Raw genomic sequence first — 17,903 nt, 5'->3', positions numbered from 1 at the left:
GTTCATCACAATATTCTTAAGACAAAATCTGCAACAATAGGGAGGGGGGCGGAGATTGTTGGCATGATATGGCATATTCTTGTCACATTGCTCCATTTAGCCATTATTTTCAAGTTATGTGGAACAGAATGGGGAGCCCATTCTTGGCAGCTTTCCTCCTGGGGGTTTTTGGGAAAGCTACATTTTGATGTGAACCTCATCAAATGCATTACTGCAACCCGTTTGGCTGGGAGCGTTAGGGGCCATGTCTGCTCTTGGCAATAGTCCTACTCGTAATACGCATGGCCCACAGATTAAAATAAATCAAAAGTGATGTTTTAAATAACTTCCAGAGCTTCCATGTCAGAGCTAGATGCACTTATCTGGCATTTCTCAGCCGTGTCTCCTTCCGTGGCAAAGCCTTCTGATGTCATTCTACAGCTGGGGTGGCATGTCCATTATCTCTTCCTCTACCCTGTGCTACTTCCTGCAGCCCTGGTTATGATTAGAAATCTTATTCTATTCATAAATGCAACATTTCTATCAGAACTATGTTTTGTGGAAGCCAAGTTTCTTTGGAAAGGGGCAATCGGTCCTTTGGAATTCGATTGCAAATTTATGGACACAATGGTGTGCTCTGTTACTAGGCTGTGCGAAACACAGTGGCATGGGTGTTGGAAGTGGTATAAAGGTAAAAAGCACACTAAGGCGCTGGGACCGCATGCAAGTTTATCAAACTTGGGGAACCTGTGGCCCTCCAGATGATGTCAGACACCAACACCCATCATCCTCAACTAGCACAGTCAATAGCCAAGGATCCTGGGAGTTGTACAGTGGTACCTTGGTTTAAGAACAGCTTAGTTTATGAACAACTTGGATTAAGAATGCTGCAAACCCGGAAGTAGGTGTTTTGGTTTGTGAACTTTGCCTTGGAAGCAGAACATGTTCCGCTTCCTGTTTGTACAGTGGTACCTAAGGTTAAGTACTTAATTCGTTCCGGAGGTCCGTTCTTAACCTGAAAGTGTTCTTAACCTGAAGCACAACTTTAGCTAATGTGGCTTCCTGCTGCTGCCATGCTGCTGGAGCCCGATTTCTGTTCTTATCCTGAAGCAAAGTTCTTAACCTGAAGCACTATTTCTGGGTTAGCAGAGTGTGTAACCTGAAGCCTATGTAACCCGAGGTACCACAGTACATTGAGTCCCCCGCTGCTAGGGGAAAGCATGCCTTGGTTTAAGAACGGACTTCCAGAACGGATTAAGTTTGTAAACCAAGGTATCACTGTACTCCCATCACATACGGCACCTTCAGAAGTGCCCCCTTCTACTGTGCTAGGGTGAAGGGCTTGTTGATGTGTGAGGAAAGGTAACTATATAGAAACACACTGCATGTTTCAGCCATATAGTGCAAAAGTACTTCTATACAAGTATGCAGAACATGCTCCTTACAGCCGTTTGAGTTAGAATATTCAGACTGGGAGATCTGTGGCTACTGGAGTGGATTGATGACATTGTATGAATGCTCCCTGTAGGCATTCACTTTTGCTTATTTTTACACTGGTCAGAAGAGGAAAATTTGGAGCTCAGAATATTGGGACACAACTGGTGTGCAACCATTAGATGTTTTTGATCTGCTTGGAACATAGAAAGCATCTATCTACCTGACTAGATTATTTCTCTAGGTAAGTCAGAATGAGCTATGCTAACTTGCAATCGTTCTACACTCCTGGGTCTTTCATATCATCTCTTTCTCTATCCACCATCATCCTCACCCATAAACATCCTTCTAATATCACAATATTCACTCTTTGTCTTCGGACAAAAACAGTATTTCATATATTCTATATTCTCCTTACACTTTCATTTAATACAACCTTTTATTATATACTATATACTGAGGCCAAAGATGAGGAGTGTCATGCTTGTGCTGCTTGAGGAAAGTGATAGTATACATGTTTTAGGGTATATTGTGATAATAAGTGTGGTATAGTGGTTAGTGCATCAGACTAGGGTCTGAGAGACCCGGTTTCAAATTGTCAGTCATGAATCTCACTGGGAGACCTTGATTTACTTCATAGACTCTGATTTACTTCACAAGGTTGTTATGAGAATAAAATTAGGATACGGAGAACCATGAGTGCCAGCTTGAGCACCTTATAGAAAAAGTGGGATATAAATGTAAAGCAAAATAGATAAATATTTCTCATTTCAGAATACCCAATGTACACTTTGGTCCCAGAGGATTTTGGGGCCTTTTAAATTCTGAATCTGAGAGCTTCTCAGTGGCTGCAATCAGATCATGGAACATTTCACCCCATAAAATGTGGTTGGTCCCTCAACATCTTTATGATTACCAGAGACCTTTATATTCCAGCAGACATTTATTTTATAAGGCATAAAATGTCTTACTGATGTTTTTAACTGCTGATCCTGACTTCTTTGGCCATTATTTGACATTGTTTTATTGAACTGTAATGTTATATATCTGAGTGATTATGCTACAAGGGTGGAATATAAGCACTTTAATTGTGTGTGTGTGTGTGTGTGTGTGTGTGTGTGGTAAAACATTTCCTGAATTTAAATCTCAGGACTGCCTATTGCTATTTATTCCTCATATTTTTAAAAATATAGATGCTTATAAATATCTCTTCGATTTTAACACAATTCTCTAATGCCTTTTATTCACCAAAATATGAACAGCAAACAGCAGTTACCTATGAAACTTAAAGCTGCTTCTCCCGCCCTTTTTTTGTTTCTATTAAAAATTGCAGGAAAATATAGTCCATTAATAACATCTTTAAAACGTCTTGGCACACTTTGAAACAACTGAAAAGACAAAAGCTTCAAAAAGTGAGTGGAAACAATAAGTGATTCTCAAAACATGTGTTGCCTAAAGTTTTTCCCTCTTGTGAATTTTGTTTTACTAACTATAACCTCATCGTAACATCCTGTACCTTGAAAAAAGCCATGTGGTACGTGTGTCTTGACAATCGGATTGCCCGTTTTTGCACCTAAAATATATGTGTGACCACAGTTATTATTTCCCCTTTATGTGGCTTCCTTTACAAAAATCAATACTTCATTGTTCCTCTTTCGCTTGGGAAGCGCCTGCTTCATTTTCATGATTGCCCCCCAGGCTACACTCAGTGACGTTAAGTTATGCTTGTTTGATCAAGAAGTCCTTCATCTGTGCCTCCTCACAAAACTAGTCCGACAAGTTAGGGGCAAGAAACTTCAGAGTGAAATCCTTCTTTGATATTGTTGTGCATCCCATTGAAGTGTTTCGAAAAGGAAATGGACTGCAGCGTACCAAGATTGAGCAACTTATGCCAGCGATGTTCTTCTAACGATAGATTTCCAGTCATCACTTAAGGCTAAGATCTCTAAGAATTGGAAATTTCAGTCATCGCACTTGAATCACATCATTATCTGAGGCCAGGGTCCCAGTGGTTATGCTGCATTATCTTCCCAACAGCTCAGTGCAGTAAATAATGACTTTTCCAAGGCTACACATTGAGTTCCATGAGCAATCCTGGGACCCCATTTGATGGTACTATATAAATGTTAATCATCATCATCATCTAGGTGCTGGGTTAAATATAAGATAGAGTTAAATAAAAGATAAGTAACATAAGCGATATTAGGTTAAATATAAGCTAAGTGGGAAAAGCTAAAATTAGAATTTAGGGAGGATGAAAGGGAACACATATTTCTGTGCTCCCTTTCATCCTTGTTTGGTCAGCCAAGTAGTTTAAGAGTGCACTTCCGTATCAAAAAACATTATCTTTCCACTTTAAAAGATTCCAAGATGAATGGGGAAAGCATTTTATGGGGTAGACATGAAATAATATTTGAATATTTAAACTCTGGGCAATGCAATCCAGAGCCTAAGTAGCTTCCTTTCAAGTTCTTTCAACTTAAATATGATGGTGATGTATCTCAGCTTGAGGCTACTTAAAGCTAGAGGAGAGAGTGGGGACATAAGGCCTGCTTATAGCAGCGCAGATGATACCATTGATTCTCTCCTGTGCTATTAGCATGCCATCAAAAGCAATCAAGTGTATTCCAGGTGTAGAACAGACATAGAACTATGCTTTAAAACCACATGTCACCTTCAGCCAATGAACACTGCAATACAGAGCATTATACTGAGTCAGAAGATGGGTCTACCTAGCTCAGCATTGTCTGTGTTGAGTGGCAAAGGCTCTCCATGGTTTCAGGTAAGGAGTCGATCTCAGCCCCTACTTGGAGAGGCTGGAGATCAAATCTGGGACTTTCTGTGTGCTAAGCAGATGCTCTGCCACTGGTCTATGTCTTTCTCCAAGAAAACACCATGGGCTTCTGTTACAGATTAAAGGACTATAGCTCAGCAACTCTTGAGAGAAAAGAAATGACAAACCTAGATAGCATCTTAAAAAGTAGAGACATCACCTTGCCAACAAAGGTCCATATAGTAAAAGCTATAGTTTTCCCAGTGGTGATGTATGGAAGTGAAAGCTGGACCATCAAGAAGGCTAATCGCCGAAGAATTGATGCTTTTGAATTATGGTGCTGGAGGAGACTCTTGAGAGTCCCGTGGACTGCAAGAAGATCAAACCTATCCATTCTGAAGGAAATCAGCCCTAAGTGCTCACTGGAAGGACAGATCCTGAAGCTGAGACTTTGGCCACCTCATGAGAAGAGAAGACTCCCTGGAAAAGACCCTGATGTAGGGAAAGATGGAGGACACAAGGAGAAGGGGACGACAGAGGACGAGATGGCTGGATAGTGTTCTCGAGGCTACCAGCATGAGTTTGACTAAACTGCGGGAGGCAGTGGAAGACAGAAGTGCCTGGCGTGCTCTGGTCCATGGGGTCATGAAGAGTCGGACACCACTAAACGACTGAACAACAAGCTCAGCAACAGAGCATCTAGCTCTGCATACCTAGCTCCTAGATTCAATGCCTAGTAGCAGCATGGGGAAGTTCCCCATCTGGAAATCCAGAAAGCTGCTGCCATTCAGTGTCAACCATTCTGAACTAGATGCACCAATGGTCTTGCTTTGTATGAAAACAGCTTCCTATTTCCCAGTGTTCGCTAGCAAAATAGGGTGTGTGAGTTTAAAGCACAGTTCTGAAACAGTGGATCTCCTATTTTGTTCACCCTACTGTGTTTCCCTTGTATAATGTGGATTATAATTTGTGGGGGGTCCTTGCGTAAAGTGGACAAGACAAAATATACTGCTTTTCTGCATTATTAATGGCATCTTTTGACGAAACTGGAAGCTTTTAGATTTAACAGCAGGTCTGGTAAAGCCTTTTGTTGTGTGTTGTAAAGATCTCATGTGCTCTGACTGCTGTTGCTTGGCAGATATCATCTCTAGACACCTCCTACACCTTATTTGTACCCATGGCCTATGTGTAATAAGGTAAAGGTAAAGGGACCCCTGACCACTAGGTCCAGTCGTGGCCCACTCTGGGGTTGCGGTGCTCATCTTGCTTTATTGGCCGAGGGAGCCGGCGTACAGCTTCCGGGTCATGTGGCCAGCATTCTGGCGAATCAGAGCAGCGCACGGAAACACCGTTTACCTTCCCGCCAGAGCGGTACCTATTTATCTACTTGCACTTTGAGGTGCTTTCGAACTGCTAGGTTGGCAGGAGCAGGGACCGAGCAACGGGAGCTCACCCCATCATGGGGATTCGAACCTCCAACCTTCTGATCGGCAAGTCCTAGGCTCTGTGGTTTAACCCACAGCGCCACCTGTGTCCCTTAATGTGTAATAGTAAACCTTTAAGTTTATTGACTTTTGTACTTGCACAGCTGTGACTCATCTCTCTCATTACTTTGAAAAAGGAACTACAATGCTTCCTAAGGGCTCTAAATCCCTAGGTTCTGATGCCTTTTACTCTAAATCTTAAATGTTTTCTTTTCCAAAGGGAGTATGAATACCTTTTTGTATTCACTTTTGCATACCTCAAAGAAGTGTCTATGGATACACGACATGATTTTGTGTGCATAAAAACAGCTCCTTTTCCACAGGAGGAGATGATGGCCTTCAAACATGCATTGTTAATTTTCTGTTCAGTTCATGTAACTCCAGGCAGTGACTTTGATCTTTCCCCCTCCACCTCTAACGTTAAATCCATTTATAGCTCAGCTAAACTAGGATGCATTTTAATTTGGGCTACATTGAATGATTGCCTGCAAACAATTTGGGGCTGAATGTGGCTTTTTCAAGGCTATTTTTCCCTTCAAAAGTCTTTGGAGGTGGCATCATTTGCGATTGTTTGCAGCCTGGGCTGAATCTACACACATCAAAGAAGCGTTTCAGTTAAACGTGTTGTAATCTTTGTATGAGAAATCAGGTTGGCAAAAATGGAACTCCACAGTGCCATCTGGTGTCAGTGTTACATAATGTATAATACATGTATAATACATATAAAGGACATATAAAGCTTTTTCTTTGCCAGTGTAGCTGGGTCCCTGGACTACAGTGGTCAAGTATGAAATGCCAGCTGATTCCCCCACCCCTTATTTGCAAAATGTCCAAGAGAGAGGGGAAGCGATTGCAAACATTTTTATCCCTGCTGTGTGTTCCTTAAAGACTGCTGAAACAGAATACCCATTTTGCCGTGGGTGTTCCCCAAAGCTCTCCTCCAGTCTTACTCCTTCATAATTTTAATGTTTTAGCTTCTAGGATTTCTTTTTTGTTTCTATTTTAATTTTCCCTCAGGCTAACAACTTGGACAGAGTCATTCAAAGCTATCTCCTAAGCCTAAACTCACGTGATACACTGTTACTTAAATAATATTTGGTAGGAGAATGAATTACAGGATGCATGGCGTTCGTAAAGCAAACAAAATGATTCCCATGAACCTTCTTTTTACTGCTCTTTTACTGCCCATTGTAAATAACGGGGGATTTTGAATGTGTACTGGTGATCCCGAACAGTTGACACAACAGGGCCTCACAATTTCCATTTTTCCTCCTGTCTATATTTTCCAAAGGGAGCACCAGGAAGTGAAGGATTTGTTATGATTCATAATATGGCTGCTTCTTGACATGACCTCATAGAACAGAAAAACTTTCCTAATACACTAGGTATTTTTTCATATCCAGCTTCTGTATATTAATACTAAGGAAAACATTTTTGGACTTAGCAGACTAAAAAAATGCATCCGCCTCAAGGATGCTTTTATTTTATATGTCCAAAACCTCATCTTCTGATTTCATCTTTGCCCACCGTCATGTCCTAGAAGATGTAGATTCTAAAATGAATCGTTCAGCTTCCAGTAACCAATCAGAACACTTATTTCCAAGAGACTTGAGAGCTGAAAGCTAGAGCAGAACATTTTAGAATGTCATTTTGCATGCACCTCAGTTATTCCCACTGGATGCAGTTCTGTGATAATACTTTTACTTGGAAACTTTTTAATGTTCTGTTTTGACTAAGCAAAAATACAAGCGTAACTGAAGTGGTACAGCTATGTGCCAGAAGAATGTACACAACTTAATCCAATTCTTCTGACGCTTCTCCTGCTGACTTAGAGGGCTTCCAGTGAAGCCTTTAATATGCAATTGTCATGCCTCTCTCCTTCAGATATTTTTTACAAGGGGGGGGGGCGGTCCAAATTATGCTGTAAACCAATTGTAACCCTACTGTGTTTCCCCACTGCTTTTTTGGCCTTTGTTTTCTGCTAGGGCCTTTCCCGATTTTCACTATTTTCAGGTGGGATTCAATCACATACTGGACAATTTGGCTTGTGCGATTATAGTTGATCTGGAAGCCTTGTGCAATAAATCCACTTCCCCAAAAGGATGGACTTTTTGATATAAGGAAAGTATACTGGAAAATGAACCGTAAAATGGATCAGAATGAATACGCATTGAATGATTAATGTCGCCGTATTTGGCTGCAAACAAATTAGGAAGCATGCTCAATAAACAGGTTGTCTGGAAGCACCCTTACTGTAGAAACCACAGTCTAGTTAAAAAGAAGGAATCACTGCAAAATTTCTCAAGTCCCAAGCAAGGCAGTGTGATGCAACAAAATTGGTGCAACCTAACGGGAGACAGTTTTGAAAATGAATTTATGAAACCTTGCTCTCAACAGAAGAGAAGATTATTGGTTTGTCTTTGTTTTTATTATGTATTTTCTTTTTTATATATATTGTGATTTTATGTTGCAAACTGCCCTGAGATCTACGGGTATATGGCAGTATACAAATTAATAATAATAATAATAATAATAATAATAATAATAATAATAATAACAATAATAACAATAATAATAACAATAATAACAATAATAACAATAATAACAATAATAACAATAATAATAATAATATTGTCAGTACCCAAATTAGAAGGTGGCAAAAGAGGGCACAGTCCCCTTACATTTTTTGGTGGATATTTATCTTGGGGGGGGGGAGAGCCAAGAGGCTGGGGGGGGGGCAGAGCAAGATGCAACTTAAATTGGGGGAGTTAGGGCTGAGGTCTATGGATTTCATTCCACTTGCAGGACTCATTAGTTGCATTGGGTGCAATGATACTTTCTACCACTAGGTATCCAAGGAGTTCAAGGTGGTATACCTGTCCACCCTCCCACTACATCATAACAACCCTGTGGTTTTGCAGAGAGAGAGAACTGGAAAATTGCCACCACTTGCTGAAGTAGCAGCAGCCAGTATAAACCCTGGTGTTCCACACAAAGGGCGTTACTTCACTTCTCTCTTGCCTTCAGCTCTCCACTGTATATAATTTCTTTTCCAGATAAAGCAGTTCTAGATCATCAATTTCTGGTGTTCTGTGAAACCAAGCTGAAATCTTTCAGAAGGATATATCTGAAGAATATCATGGAAAGATAGCGGTCTCTGGCATTTTGCACAAGTCGCCAGTGGTGGACACATGCGTCTCCTCTTTAGATTCATTGGGAGGTTTCTTGCTTGAGTAAGCAGCAGTAAATTTGGTCCAGAGGCTGAAGGAAGTGTAGTATAGTGAAATTTGAAGATATAGGGAAAGAGTGCCAATAAGACCCAAATGCTTCAGGATTCTTTTAAGGTGAAATGCAGATGCAGACAATGGCTCAGGGAGTGTTGTTGAACGTTCAAAATAGACAGGAAATGGGGGAGGGCTGAGCAAAACACTAAAACAGCTGGAGAGGAGTGGAGGTTTGATAGAGGAGCAGTGAAAATAATTAATCTCTAAAAGATATTTGCAGCGCCCAGGGCTCAGTTTGCTCAACATCAAGGTAAAGCAAGTTCTGTGCCAAGAACAGCTGAACTCTGCAGCCTATTTAAAGCACGTGCATTCAGCATATTTGCATAGTTTTGCTTTTGTTAGCCGTAATGAAGGGTTTGAACCATGCAGGTCATGGGACGCCTGCCTGCTAACCATGGGGAGTATTGCTCAGTCCTTTCTCTAGCTTGACATTTCATCTAGGCATTGGTTACACATAGAATCATAGAACTGTAGAGTTGGAAGGGACCCTAAGGGTCATCTAGCCCAACTCCCAGCAATGCAGGAATCTCGACTAAAGTATCCAAGAGAGATGGCCATCCAAGCTCTGCTTAAAACCTCCAATGTAAGGAGAGTCCACCACCATCTGAGAAAGTCCATGTAACCATTTTTATTTTGTAAGATAACTTTACAACTGGGCCCCAATACATATGCATTTAATCATAACCATTCACACACACACCCTACACATTTAGTAACATCTTTGATCGCAACAGTGAAAATGTTGTGACCACACTAGAAGCAGGAAACCATCAAGCATAAACTTCTCCGTGAAAATTAATCAACATTATAGTGCGGATTACTCCTAATATACACATTTTTGTATGCAGCTTTGCCCAATAAGCATTTTTGCAGAGAAATTCCCCTAATCTAATGCCTTTCGTATGCTATTTTCACTATCATGCATTCTCATGCACACTGTACCTTAGAATATGCATGTTGCTGCGCATTGCTTGTCTAGAGAACTGCATTGCAAAATTCAGGGGAAGTGTGAATTTCAGAAATTGGCTGTATTTTGGTTCATATATTGTTTTGGAAAGTGTGAATTAGCTGGGTTCATATTTAGAAGTGAACTGAATCAAATTTCCCCCCAATCTCCTAGGCAAGTTTATTTTTATAGTCATGGAATGAGAACTCGTGCCTGCCTCATCTTTGAACAGAATGTGGAACCTCCATTTTCTTTGCATCTCTGGTACGTTGCATCACTGATCTCATTCCTCCTGTAGGAAACAAAGGGATTTAGAGAAATGGAAGCAATACATCAAGATGAGATCACTTTTTTGAAAAAGCAGGAACATCTGTTAATTCCAAGTCGTGCAATGCTTGGATACATCAGCCAAGAAGTCATAGTCTCTGCTAAGCATTACTAGAAGGTGATACTTTGATCAACAGGAAAGTTGAAGGAAATAAGATGTATGGATAACAGAAACTTTCTGGTGTGAACTGGGATAGCAACTGCTTTTGCTCAGCAGCAAAGAAATCACTTTGCGGCTGTTGAACCTCTGTTTGACTACACTGGTGGGTTAGCTTTTTGTGTACAGTTCTGGGATTCATTCATGGATGGGATGTAACCTGGTCAAAACCTTCACCTGCCAAGATGTTTGACAGAAACATTGTGTTGATGGTTGCAAGCCAATGCAAATGACTAATGGTTTTAATTTTACTCTTAACCTGGTTCATATTCTTTGTTGTGTCTCCACCTTCTGAAGTAGGGATAAGCTGTTTGTATTCATGAAATACCGTATTTTTCCGTGTATAAGACTAGGGGGGGGTTTACCCAAAAATTAGGTTTAAAATCTTATAGACGGGTAGTGCTGAGGGGTGTTTTCTTAATTCGGAATCCCACAAAATAGGGAGCATCTTATACATGGGGGCATCTTATAGAAAAATATGGTACTCTCCCTATTAGACATGAGTGGTGGCGAGAGATATTCTTGCACTTTGACGTTTTTGTCCTCAAAGTGATTCCCAGTCTTCATATAAATGTTCTTAAGAGTGTGGGGTTTAATTTGTATGACTATCTCTTCAAGGACTTGGAAATATCAAAGTTTTGTTTGTTTCTATTAAATGCTTTCCCATATATGTTATGGGGCTGCATCTTCCTAAGCATTTGTAGCAGGAGAAGCCAAGATAATCCAAAAGGCTCCTATGATATTTGCTAGAAATTGTTGACCCCACAGAGAATCATTATGGATTCTGTAGAGATGGGCACCTGTATGCTTTCCCCTATTGCAGGTGTGGAGAATTTCTGACCAGAGGACTAAATATGACCCTGCTCAGGACTGTCTTTCCAGTTGTCAGTGAGAGCCAGTGTGGTGTCATGGTTAAGAGTGATAGACTCGTAATCTGGTGAACCGGGTTCGTGTTCCCGCTCCTCCACATGCAGCTGCTGGGTGACCTTGGGCCAGTCACACTTCTGTGAAGTCTCTCAGCCCCACTCACCTCACAGAGTGTTTGTTGTGAGGGAGGAAGGGAAAGGAGAATGTTAGCCGCTTTGAGACTCCTTCGAGTAGTAATAAAGCGGGATATCAAATCCAAACACTTCTTCGTCAGGACAAGGGCAACCACCACCCCGTCTCCTCTGCATTCTCCTTGAATGTTTTTGGCTGGCTCAAATGTGCCCTTGAACTATGAACACACCTCTGCTTGCCTGGATGAAGGTGTGTGTGGCTTTTGTGTGGGTGCAATGTATCTTGTTGTACAAAGGTTAAGACTCGTATCTGTTTGTCTAGCCGCTTTTACCTCTGACCCCGCTCCCCAGTGACATATGGCCCCTGTAAGGTTGCCCATGGTGAAAAGTGCTGTTGGGGGGTGGGGAATGTTTCCCCACTCTCGTCTTACAGGGGAAATAGCAGCTCCCAGGGGATGACATTTAGACTTGGAAAACAGCATGGGGATTAACCCCAGTGCCTTGACTTCAATCACATCCCCTTTCCCAGCATGACAGTTTAACTTTCTAAAAAGCTGCAGACTGCTTCAGAAGGCAGGGAACTCTCCATCGATGAAAGTTTTTAAGCCAGGGTTGGATAATAAAAAAATAAAAAAAATAAATTTTATTTATACCCCGCCCACACCGGCCAGAAAGAAGAAGAAAAACAATTTAAAATACAGGTTAAAATGCAATTTAAAATGCAGCCTCATTTTAAAAGTCAAAACCATAAGGGGAGGGAAACATAAGGGTCAGACTGACTCCAAACCAAAGGCCAGGCCTTTGATGGCCACCTATCAAGAATACTAAAGATTTCCTGTTTTGGACTACAGTTCCCATCAGCCCTGGCTAGTTGGGGTTGATGGGAGATGTAGTCCAAAATACCTGTAGGGCACCAGCATGAGGTGTGTGTGTGTGTGTAGACTAGCTGATGTACTTTCCAACTCACTCATTCAAAGCACACAGCTTCCCCCAGAGAATCCTGGGAACTGTAGTTTTATTAACTGTGCTTGCAACTTTATCCCTGTGAGGGAGTAAACTGCAATCTCCAAGATTCATGGGGGGAAGCCATGTGATTTAAATGTATAAGAGCATAAGAAGGACACAAGAAGAGCCACTGGTTCAGCCATTGGTCCATCGAGTCCAGCATCTTGTTAGTGACCAACCAGATGCCAGAGGAAAGCCTGCAGGCAGCAGATCAGCTCAAGAGCACTCTCCTCTGCTATAGTTTCCAGGAACTGGAACCATCCAAGTTCTCCATCACTGCCTTTTGTGAGAACAGAGCCCATGAAGAAGGAATTTGTTTTGCCTGCCCTGAATCTCCCAACATTAAGTATCAGTGGATGCCAAAAGTTCTAGCATTATGAGAGAAAGTTAAATACTTTCAATAATAATAATAATAATAATAATAATAATAATAATAATAATAATAACAACAACAACAACAACAACAACAATAATAATAATTTATTTATATCCCACCCTCCCCAGCTGAAGCCGGGCTCAGAGCGGCTAACAACAGTAAAAATAACACAGTTTCCTTAAAATCACAATCAATTAACTGAAATACATTCTAAAATCAATTCATTCTAAAATCAATTCAGTGTCAAATTAATGGCAACTATTGGGTTAGAGTTCTATGAGGATTACTGAAGGAGTGGGTCAGACTATGCCTTGGCCAAAGGCCTGGCGGAACAGCTCCATGTTGCAGGCCCTGTGGAAAGATGTCAAGTCCCGCAGGGCCCTAGTCTCTTGTGACAGAGTGTTCCACCAGATCGGGGCCACAGCCGAAAAAGCCCTGGCTCTAGTTGAGGCCAGCCTAACCTCCCTGTTGCCCGGGATCGCCAAGATGTTTTCATTTGAAGACCGTAAGGTCCTCTGTGGGACATACCAGGAGAGGCGGTCCCGTGGGTACAAGGGTCCTAGGGCGTATAGGGCTTTAAAGGTTAAAACCACTATCCACTTTCTCCATGCACAGCACAATTTTATATACTTCTATCATGCCCCCTCGTATTTGCCTTTTCTCTAAATTCAAAAAGGCCCAGCAACTGCCACCCTTCCTCCTAGTGTCGCTGCCACATTCCCGGTGTGGATGCGATGAAGGTGGCAAGATGAAAAAGCAGAAAGGTTTTCTGCACCTTCAGTGGTGACTAGAAAAGGCGATTTTGGCAGGTATAGGCTGTCATGCAAGCTGCACCTGTTGAATTTTCTTCTGGAACCTCTGAGAATCAGTAAACTGGTTCAAGAGACAAGGCTGGACACAGAGGACTCAGCTACATTAGCAATTTGAATGCGCTATAAACATGTAACACCAGATGGCGCCAGAGAGCAGGAAAATATAAAACGCGGTTTTTCCATAGAAATTTCTTTCTTTTGTTTTAACGATCTAATTTCTGACTTATTTATAGCACACACACCCATGTCTAGATGCTCTCAGGTGAAAATGTAGATGTGGGAAATCTTTACTATTCTAGACTTTAAAAAAAGGCTTGATATTTGATGTTTATTTCTGTTTACTGTTTTTTCTTTGTACTTTCAAGTCTTAATAGTAATAAAGGATATAGACTAGAAGTTTGCCAGAGGAGAAGGAATAGGTAGGGAGATAGAAGGAAAACTGCAAGAGAATAGTATAATGAAGTGGAAGTCAAGGAAATGTTAGAGGCAGCAAAAAAAACTTTTGAGAATAGGCAGGAAAAGGTCAAAATAAACATGTTTTAAATAACAAATGCAAAAGCAGTGGGACAGTGTAAAAATATCAGGAGCATATAAATCAAAACTAAATTAAAAGGCCTAAGCAAAAGAAAAGTGAGCCTCTTTGGGGAGAGTTCTACAAGTGCCTTGAACTTTTCCCTGGTTACCTCCTAATATAACTATCCAGAGAAAAGTCCCTAAGACTGATCTCAGCACTGGAGCAAAATTGGTGGGGGAGAAGGAACTTCCCTCGATGTCAAGGTCCAGGGCCACATAGTCTTCAAAAGTTAAAACCAGCACATTGAATGCTGCTCTGAAATGAACCAGCAGCCAGTCAAGCTGCTGCTTATGATGGGGTCAGATGTTCTGGTCAACAATCTAGCAGCTGTTTTGGGGATGCTAAAGTATCCAATTTGGGCTGATATGGCTGTCAAGCTCTTATCTAGGATATAAAATTACCTGTGAGCGAGATTTCTTTCTAATTCTCCACTGCAACTGTATAGTAATAATAATAATGTGCAGTCGTTTTTATTGTGCAACCACTATGGTACCATGGAAGGAAATGTGCGAAAAGGTTAGTATAGCCCTCTTCGGCTTGTTCTAATTTGCAGTGCTTTGGCTCAGAAAGAAGAGAAACACTTCTTTCATCATGCTGACAATTTCCGTGCTCTCTCTGGATGCTGCTGCATGTGTAAAAGATGAAGCATTAATGTCCTTCAGCCTCTTTATAGAGAACAGCAATTAATCGCTTAGGACGCTCCAAGAAACAGGAAATGTAAGTGATGTTGGCAAAAGTCAGCAGCAGTAATCCCAAACATCTGAAGTTCTTTTGTGGGAAGGCTCAGGAATCCTCCAGGGGACATCTGAATTAGTAAACACAGCTCAGCTAAACTCAGATGTTCGATAGTTTAATGGTTACATCATTTAAACGATAAATTGCCTTTATCTCCTAAATTTATACGGTGCTCACCAACATTTAGTGATTTATGTGACACCCTTCTGCTCCGTGGATCAGTTCCCATAATAGCAGCCAGAGTTTTGCAGTGCTAAATGTGTGTTTTTTAAAAAAAGGTTTGTGCTTAGTTCTTAATTCCCAAATGACAAATGTAGGTCAAGCATCTTAAAAATATAGCATGCATTCCACCCCCCTCTATTCATAGGGTGCCTATAGATGTATTTCTTTAGCAGTAGAGAGAAAAACGTCTGCTGGAAGTTTAGGGATGGATGAGTTGTTGTATAGCTGGACGAGCTGCTCCATAACTCCATAAATCTGGAATACAAAACCACTGGAGGCTTCCTATGGCAGTCTGTGGAGTTAGGGGGTGTCTTGTCCATCTCTAAACTACCAGCAGGCAATCGTATCTCAAATGCTGCTAAAGTTGTAAATAACCCTCCTGCCAGTTTTTCATATGTTGAACAAAATGTTGGGAGGGGTGGGGAAGGAAAGTTTGAAGAACCTATTTGTCAAATAGGGCAGATTCAGCTGCACAGCAGATAGAACAGCAGAAGGTTCCAATCCACCATTGGGCTAAGACAGGAGTAGGGAATCTTTTTTTAAACCACATGCCAGCAGTGGGCAGGGTCATTGGCAAATGTGGTGGGTGGAACCAGAGTTGTGACAAGTTACAAGAAAGGAGATTCTGATTAAACACCAGGAAAAACTTTCTCATAGGAAGAGCTGTTTGACAGTGGAACAATCTCCCTTGCGAGATGGTGGACTCTCCTTCCTTGAAGGTTTTCAAGCAGTGTTTGGGTGGCCATCTATCTTGGATGCTTTAGGTGAGACTCCCACATTGCAGGGGTTGAACCCGATGACCTTCAGGTCACTTTCAACTGTGATTCTATGATTCTATGACTCTTACATTTGCCTGGTGTTGTGTAGCAAGACATCACTTTGGAAACTGCCCACCCATCAGAAATGATCGTGCCAATTCATTCATCAGCAAGACCACTGTGACTTTTGCTAGGGGAAAATCGCAACAGTGAACATGCAATTTCAGTTGAATCTGGGGGAGCCACTTGAAGCATCCATTGGGTTGAGCTATTTCAATTGCTTTTGCTTGATTTGCTCATTGCAAACAGCTGAGAGTCTGTAAATTTTGATAATAAACCTGATTTGCAATGGGAGCTGAATAATGATTGCAACTGTGGGGGGGGGGGAGACTCCTCTCTTCTCCAGTTTGTCAAAATATTTTGTAAGATAGCACCCCATCTTTGATTCAGTTGGTAGTTTCCATTTGATAAGATGCTCCTTTAAACCCAACTCAGAATTGCACATATATACATTTGCTGCATTACAACTCTTTGATTCATTCAGATGATCCATATTAACCATAGGTTACTAGGCCAATATGTTGCTCTCTAGATGTTGTGAACTACAACTCCCATCAACATCCCTAACCATTGGCCATGTGGACCGAGGCTGATGCAAGTTGTAATCCAAAACATCTGCAGGGCACCATGCTGCCCTGGCCATAAGCAATGCTGACAGCTTTCACACATCATATCTGAACTCATTTAAATTCTTTTTTGGGAGGAGGTTTAGCCATCCCTCTCACATGCATGTAGGTCTCAGAATTTTCAGTTAAGAAACTTATGACAGAAATCAGCAGATCTCACTTTCTTATCACTGAGAAAGGTTGTTTAGAGCTGGAAGAGTAAGAATGTTAAAAAGTGCGTAGCCAAGCTTTTATAATGAAATGGTACCTCATTCCCTGGTAATTATATTCAGATGTATGATTTTTCTAGGAAGACAGTGAGGTAAACCAGGTGGAGGTTGTTAAAACAAAAACTTTTAGAGTGGAGATGTGTCTATAGAGGGAAAGATGCTCTTAGCTATATAAAAGCTATAGAAGAGGTCAAAATGTCATCCAAGGTTTATTTATGTGGAATATAAAATAGTACTGTATCATAAACCAGAACAATACAGGAGATGCTAATTCAAATTCTGGATTTGATATTTGCAGCAAGCCACAGACTATTTTATCTTTACCACTTGAAAAGTTCTATATGGTCATTAAAGTAGATAATCTCTTGTTTTGAAATAATGAGTCATGTATATTTCTCCTTGTGACTCTCCCCCCCCCCCGTGTCAGACATTTTGAACCTGAATTAGCCACTGCATTTGATGTTGTATGTATGTGTAGCTGGAGGTGGGAGAGAGATTCAGATGCATAAACTACATGAAAGAGCTCCCCAGTGACCGATCACATTTCACTGGGAACTGCTGTGTGGGATTAGGAGGCGTACTGCAGAAACCCAGAAGGGCAAAAAACAAACAAACTGTGCATCCTTGTGTCCTGAGGCAATGTCTGACAGTCCATTCTAGACTTCTCTGAGCCCAGAGGCACAACCTAGCAGCATTTGAGACTCAATTTATTAATGAGCCCTTCCGAAATGTGAGAGACTTGAATATTTGCCGCTAGGTTTGATAGCTGCATCCCTTGGGGGTGGGCTGGGGGTCTCTAATGCTGTTGCTATACCTCCATAGAAGAAAAAGCAAATGCTGAGGAAACAGCCCTTTTATGCAATGTTTGTACAATGGTTTCAGGTAAACCATGGCTGCTATTATTATTATTATTATTATTATTATTATTATTATTATTACCCTTCTATGCAATTGTCTCAAGGTGATGTATGATGTACAATAAAAACAGCAAAAACAATTAAACACACGCAAACAGCACATACATTTAAAACAAAACTAAAACCACACAAAATATACACTCCTGGCAAAGACCCAATTATCCAGCTCAGAAATGGAAGACAATGTTTTCTGAAAATATATTGAATCTGTAGATGATCAGTATAAA

The sequence above is a fragment of the Podarcis bocagei genome, assembly GCF_964188305.1.
Source record: "Podarcis bocagei genome assembly, chromosome: 6".
In the NCBI taxonomy this organism is placed as follows: Eukaryota; Metazoa; Chordata; class Lepidosauria; order Squamata; family Lacertidae; genus Podarcis; species Podarcis bocagei.
Note: the sequence above shows the minus strand (reverse complement) of the source record.